General features: G+C 36.1%; 1 pseudogene; it reads right to left on the minus strand.

Annotated features, from left to right (window-relative positions):
• Positions 5347 to 7662, minus strand: LOC107645521 (annotated as a pseudogene).

The raw sequence follows: 8049 nt of genomic DNA on the forward strand, positions 1-8049 counted from the left end.
CAAGCTCTATCCTATTTTGATATTAGTTTTGTATTTTTAGCTTTCCTAATTAAAATTCAATTTATTAACTAATAATTTACCGATTTTTTTTTTGCGGGGTTTACAGATAGTGCCGAGGTAGTCCGAGCCATGAACGTAGATTCTTGATGCAGCAAAATAATCAATGAATGATCTGGCGAGGTCTTCAAAGGATGAGATCGAACCTGCAGAAAGTTTAGAAAACCAGAGCAACGCAGCACCATCTAGGTACGTGGGAAATGCTCGACAGAGGACGGGCTCATTGTTCGGGCCGTTGAAGAACATCATCGATTGGAACTTCTTCACATGGGCTCGGGGGTCGCCGAACCCCTTGTACGGCTCCAGCGCGGTGGGCAGCGTAAAGTTTTTTGGCATCTGGTAATTCGTGATCTCCTCGGAGAAAGGGTTGTCGAGGGTGAGCTTTTCCTTTGGCGGGACGATGTTTAAAGGGTCCGCCGCACTTTGAGCCGAGCCTTTGGAGTTCTCTCCATTGTTTTGTGTTGAGAGCTCGGCTATCGGCTATCCTCCTGCCTGAAGCTCGGCGATCTGAGCCAGGAGGTCATCCTGTGAGAGTTGTGGATTTTCCTTGTCAGCCATGTCCGAGGATCGGGAATCCTGCAAAATAAAATAGAAGACTAGACGAAGGAAAAAATGGGGTTAGATGTACTCCGGGCCCCACGGTGGGCGCCAAGTGGTTCGTCCGAACACTAGGGAGACCGAGCTTAAGCGCTTCCGAGTGAGTTGACACCGAGGAGGAAGAGCTTGACGTCGGCCGGAAGTCAAACACCGCGGCGGGAATACCTGCACAAGATACTCCGACGCTCAAGTCAGTAGTGATTCACGGTGAGTGAGTTAAGAGAAAAGGGTGAGAGAATAAGAGTGATAGAACCTGATCTTAGTCGAGACTATTAGTTTGGTTTTATAGGGATTGTTTTACCGTTTTTATGTGGATAAGTCCTAGTTTGTAGGTTGGTTATGATATTCTGTTTTGGTGCTATAAACTAGTTGAGCACGTTTCTTATTTTCAGTTGAGTGATGCTGTTTTGGTCCTGATCACGTGCCGAGTTTTTCGGACGGCTGATACGGGGCCGAGCTTTATGATGCACGTGTATTTTTATTTGAGTAGGTGAGGCCGAACTTATCTGCTCTTGTTTCGAGTTTGTTTGATGTGACGTCAGCCTCAGATATTTGCGTGCCGAATATTCCGGACGACCGAGGATGTGGGAGACGTATCAACAGATATTTTGAATAACATAACAAAAATTGAAATTATTAAAAATATGATCATTTATGTGCCTTCTCCTATCAACATAATTATCAATAATATCAGCAACAGTCCGGCCATTAGTAAATTGTCCATTGGATAATCCGTTACCAAAATCAATACCATACCAAGGGAGGCTTGGCTGAGCAAGGCTTCTATTAAGGCTTTTGTTGTTACAATGCTGTAAGTATATGATCACAAATGTGAATGTTTGATTAAGTCCAAAGAATTTGGTCACGTGGTTGCTAATTGAAATTCCGTCATGAAGAATTGAATTGAGGAATACAGAGAGGTGGCCCTTTGATTCGAATTCTCAACAAACCACGTATCCATGGAGTGTGTTATTCACTTACTCTTGTAAGATCATCAAACTGGAAAATTCTCTCATTCTAAATTCTCCCAAATCTGAAACCCACCACTACTAACCAATAGGACGGATCCATAAAATTTTAACAGTAGAGGTAAAATATATATAATATAATAACAATTTTTATAATAAAAATATTATGTGTATATAAAAATTAGTTATTAAATTATTTATTAATTATTATATATTTATATATAAATATATATGTATTATTTAATTTATTTTTAATGTGTATTTTTTATTTCAATATGTATAAAGATGGTTATTTTTTATTAAGATCCTGAGATCCGAATCAGAAATGTGAACATAATCCATCTCCTGACACAGTCGCCCCTCTCTTCTCCATTTAGAAAACCAAAAGTTCTGTTCCAAATTCCCAATGCACCAACTAAAACCTTCCTTTAGGATATCCCAAGCTCGACATATACTCTTCCAAACATAAGATCCCCTTCCTCGAGACTGACTAAAACAATCATCCTTAGAAGAATGGTATTTTTTCGTCAACAGTTGAACCCATAGCTTGTTGGGATGGTGAAAAAGTTTCCAAACTAGTTTTCCAAGAAGAGCAATATTGGCACAAAAAGGATCTCTAATTCCTAGACCTCCAAACTTCTTAGGAGTGACCAACACTTTCCAGTTAACTAGATTCAGGCCTCTACCATCAGCTACTTCATTAAAATCACCAAGAACAATCCATGGCTCGCAGAAAGACGAAGACTGAGTAACAAGATAATCTCATAGCAAAACTCTGGTATTAAATTGAGGACTACCATAGATACCACTGCACCTCCAAATCACATTATTTACCTGAACCTCAACTGTAACACACTGATCGAAAGCATTAACCCATTTACAGTGAACACCCTGTATTGCAGAAAGTAACCAAATACCCCCCTTGTGTCCTGACGCCTCCACTATACCAATAGGGTGATAACCAAGTCTTTCCCAGAACATTTTCAAGTGTTGAAAAGGACAGTGAGTTTCAACCACAATAAAAATTACAGGTTTAAATTTCCTAACCAGCTCTTTACAATTCACCCGGGCTAACTTATTAGAAGCACCCCTAATATTCCAAGCTATTATATTTAAACTATCCATAATATAAAATATAAAAATATAAAACAAGGAAATCAAAGTGCTTCACCAACCTCAAACCGAGGCTTGCCCAGTGGAAGTGACTCCCGTGACCTTCAGGTTTGCCAGATCTCCCTGGAATATCTCCTTAATCCCGCCTACCGACGCAGTAACAGCCGGCAATACGCCTTCCTTCTCCAATGGAACCGCCACGGTAACACCCTCCTTCACGGTTGCAGGAAGACATGACGATGCTTCCACCACCGTGCCTCCATTCTTCTCAACTGGCGAGCTCTGTAGGGACCCCGACCTTTCAATTAATGCGGTTGTTACAGAAAAAAATTAAAACTAATATAAAAAAGATAAATAATATTCTTTCGAGTCGATTTCTAAGAGAAAACACAAATTTTATTTAAATTGAGAATTGGTCATTCTAATGAGATCTAATATAAAATTTTTAAATTGGCTATAAAGTATCAAAAATTGAATAAAAAATTATTATAAGGTCAAATTCAATAATTTAGTAAGAACAAATAAATATTATTATCATATACTATTTAAAAAAATTTCAAATTATAGTAAGATAACACATGTACATCCGCTGCTAACCAACAAGGGATGCTTAAGTAATCTAAGAGACCTAGCAACATAAATTTATTATTTTATGTTATCATTCTATAATTTTTTTTGGTAAACTATCTTTATTTATTAGGGCAATTTATCCAAATAAATAAATTGGGTAAAAACTTTACTAAAATACACAAAACAGAAATTCCTTACGTACATGTGCATTTTCACACTTCTATATAAATCATGGGAAGCTACCACGGTTTCTGATTTTAACATAAACCGTGGCAAGCTACCACGGATTATGGTGTTTGTGGTTTGTGTGTAAACCGTGGCAAGCTCCAACGGTTTACGAAGAGAGAAAGTTAAGCATAAACCGTGGCAAGCTCCCACGGTTTATGAAGGAGGAATTTTTATCATAAACCATTTATTTTTAGATGTTTGATTGCATCAATGTGGTATCATTTAGACTGCGCATGATAATTGTGACAGAATACATGTATATAATAGAAGCTCAAACCGCTTAAACTATCAAATACATAGCAGATAATATATTAGACAATTCTCAGACCTTTTTAACTATCATTTCCTGTTACTTCATTATTGTGTCATGTCATGCACCCAACAAAACTAATATAATATAATCTAATCTTCACTCTCAAATCTCAGTACTCACTGCTCAATACACAATAGTAAAATAATTTTGTTAACACATTCATCGTATTTTTTTTAAGTTTTGGATTATAAAATTAAAGTATCAATTATATGTATAAAATATATATTAAAATGTAAAATATATATTAAAAATAAATAAAATAATATATATTTATACAAAAATATATAATAATTGATTTTATATATATATATACTGTTTGACAACTTATTTTGAAGGGTTTAAACTTTTCAACAATGTAACTAACACATTTAGGGTCTATGTGCCTATCTATCTAGAGAGAGAAATTTATTGCATTGGGTAAATAATAATAAGTTGGCTTAAATTATACAACAAAAATACCATGTGTAGAAGTCAAATCGGTAATTATATACTTTTTGTATAAATATATATTATTTTATTTATTTTTAATATATATTTTACATTTTAATATATATTTTATACATATAATTGATACTTTAATTTTATAATCCAAAACTTAAAAAAAATACGATGAATGTTTTAACAAAATTGTTTTACTATTGTGTATTGAGCAGTGAGTATTGAGATTTGAGAGTGAAGATTAGATTACATTAGATTTAGTTTTGATGGGTGCATGACATGACACAATAATGAAGTAACAGAAAATGATAGTTAAAAAGGTTTGAGAATTGTCTAATATATTATCTGCTATGTATTTGATAGTTTAAGCGGTTTGAGCTTCTATTATATACATGTATTCTGTTACAATTATCATGCGCAGTCTAAATGATACCACATTGATGCAATCAAACATCTAAAAATAAATGGTTTATAATAAAAATTCTTCCTTCATAAACCGTGGGAGCTTGCCACGGTTTATGCTTAGCTTTCTCTCTTCGTAAACCGTTGGAGCTTGCCACTGTTTACACACAAACCACAAACACCATAATCCGTGGTAGCTTACCACGGTTTATGTTAAGATCAGAAACCGTGGTAGCTTCCCACGGTTTACATAGAAGTGTGAAAATGCACATGTACGTAAGGAATTTCTGTTTTGTGTATTTGAGTAAAGCTTTCAAAGCTTTCATTTATTTTTTGAAGTAAACTAATTTGTCTTATTTTAGCACTAAATTTTATTATACTAAAATTTATTATGAAATTATTTATTCAATGCACATATATAGAAGAGTTGGTTTATAACATAGTTAACCCTGTACTTTTCCATTTATACATGAGCATTGCATAGATACTCATGATTAGTCCTATCTATATTTCTACATCAACTTAATGTCATTTTTTTTCAAAGGAATTAAGTGTTTACATTTTGCAAAATATGAAAGTATCATGTAAAATATCCTTACTTAAACTTCAAGAAATAGTAGTATCACTTTTAAGTTTTAACTATAATAATAGTGTAATATCACTAAATCTCAGAGAAATAATTTACCATTCCACTATTGTAAGGGGTAAACCTTTGGCCAAGAGCCGATAATTGGATTGCAGTAAATTTTAAAGCTAGCTTATAGTTATAATCACTTGTATATATCAAGACGACATGATATATAGGGGCATAGATAATATAAGTATACTGTGATTGATCACTGATCATACATTGAGTTTGTCCATCTCCCTCCTAATAGCATTTGCTCTGACCAAGCTCCCAATGGTGTTAATGGCCAACTTGAGATCCTCCAATGGATTCCCAGGGACTACTGTCTTATACAAGTAGCTATCAAATGTCATCTTCTGAACATACTCATCAGCACACATCTCCACGAATGCCTCCCTTGCCGGATTCGACCTATAAAACACCTTCTGAAGCACATCTAACACCTTGTACGTAGGCCAATATGTCTTATCCCACTTCTCCAAGTACTTCCTCAAATCCCCTTCATTCACCATCCTCTTCCCATTATCCGACCCTTCCACAATAGCCTCTGCGCACATTCTCCCACTCTTTGCCGCGAAATAGATCCCTTCGCCAGAGCATTTCGTCACATACCCGGCTGCATCCCCCACAAGGGCCACCCTCCCTGTCTTCGGGGTCGGGGGTGTTCGGGGATGGGATGCGCCTCCACTCGGATGATCTTGCCTCCGATGATCTTATCTTCTGCTCTTTTCCTTGTTGCTAGCTGGAATTTTTTGATGTCTGCCTTGTGTGTTACTGTGCCTGTCCCGACAGCAACATGGTCGCATTTCGGAAACACCCAACCATAGAAATCTGGGGATACATCATCCCCAACGTACATCTCCGCAAGATTTTCATAATACACCATTTTCTCATCCGGGATCTTTATCCTCTCCTAATAAAACAAATAGCACTACCAAAACATCAGAATTTTACAATTCTTAAAACAACTTACATTGGAACTAAATCAAATTGAACCCTTCTAAATCCAAGTAATGCAGAGATTTAATTTCTATTAAATATAAGTATTTAATCCATAGAGTATGCTATCATATCGCATTTTTATTGATTATAATAAATCGTGTTACCTAGATCATTTTGTATTAGCAACATAAATCAGTCATTTGATTTATGATTGTAATTAATTTTTTTAATAAGAGTATATAAGGAGTACATAAAGTGTAATCACTAACATTAGATTCTCATTTTGAATTAGGTAACAAACCGAATGAGACCAAATTCATAAATAACATACAAGGACGAAAATCATGAAATGAAATGAAATGAAAGGAGGAGTTGTTTGAGTGAGCTTCCAAAAAAAATATATTTTTTTTAAAGATCTCTTAAAAAGATAAAAAGAATTTTATATTTATTAAATATACTAAAAAAATTAAAAAATAAAACTTTTTTCTATCAACTTATTGACAACGAAATAAGTACATTTTGCCTAAGCATTGCATTCAAACATTATAAAGTTACTAAAGAGAAATTTGCAAGACCAAATAAAACTAAAATGAAGAAATTCAAAAGGAAAAAGTAATTTAAGATGATATAGAGGATAATACCTGAAATGCAATGGCATATTCATAGTCACCAGCATCAATGGCCTTAGCAACTCTAGAATTAGCCCCATCGGCACCAATGACAGCATCAACTTCCAGCGTTCTCTTCTCACCAACTCCACCAGTTTTGCCATCATACCCAGAATAATGCAGTACGTAAGGTGAGTTCTTATCTTTAGGCATATCCATTTTCAAGAACAACCCATTAATAATGGTGGCACCGTTCTCTTTTGCTCTATCTCTGAGGTACGCGTCCAAAACCTCACGCCTCACCATTCCAATGTACTCGTGCGGCTTCAAGGTCCTTCCAATGTCTACCGCCACGTTCGACGGTGATATCATCTTCATCTTCGTCACGCGTCGGTCGATTATGTCTAATGGCAGGTCAAACTCTCCCACCATGCATAGTGGAATGGCGCCCCCGCACGGCTTGCAGTTATCCATTTTCCGTTCGATTAGGAACGTCTCGATGCCTCCCTTTGCTAGGGTCTCGGCGGCAGATCCCCCGGCTGGACCTCCGCCAACGATAGCGACACGCAGGTTGCGGCCTTGGAGCTTGGGACTGGTTTTTTCGGCAATGACCTTGAGCTTTTGGGGAAAGCTGATGGTGGCATACTTCTGGTGGACGGCAAAATGGGTGGGTTCCGATGAGGATTTGCGGAGTCCGATGAAGGATTTGAGAACCATAGAGTTCATGGTGCTAGTGAGTGTGAGTGTGGGTGATTTTTGTTTTTAAGTTTTGATATTTTGTCTATTTTAGTGTGAATATGAGTTTTGTTGGTGATTGTGGATATGACAAGAGATTTTGGGGCGTTTGTGGCCGTTAGATAGGAGAATTGAGGCCGGAGATTTTATGTGGATAATGTTTGTGATATTGCGCCTTTGAAGCTTGGAAGTGCCTATAGGATTTTAAGTGGTTGATAGGTTGCCACGTTGTGCAAATTCTGTTTGTAGGTGTTAAATTTCTAACTCACTTTCCAGTTCCCATGTTCAATTGAAACTGACCAAACTCTTTTTTAAAGACCTATCACATACTAAAAGTTTACAGACGTTATTTGATTAATCTAAATATTAAAATTAGTGTTTTCATTTTCAATTAATTAACAGAGTAATAACACTAGAAAAAATCGCATTAACATAAAAGTTGTGAATAAA

Source organism: Arachis ipaensis, chromosome B06, assembly GCF_000816755.2.
Source record: "Arachis ipaensis cultivar K30076 chromosome B06, Araip1.1, whole genome shotgun sequence".
In the NCBI taxonomy this organism is placed as follows: domain Eukaryota; kingdom Viridiplantae; phylum Streptophyta; class Magnoliopsida; order Fabales; family Fabaceae; genus Arachis; species Arachis ipaensis.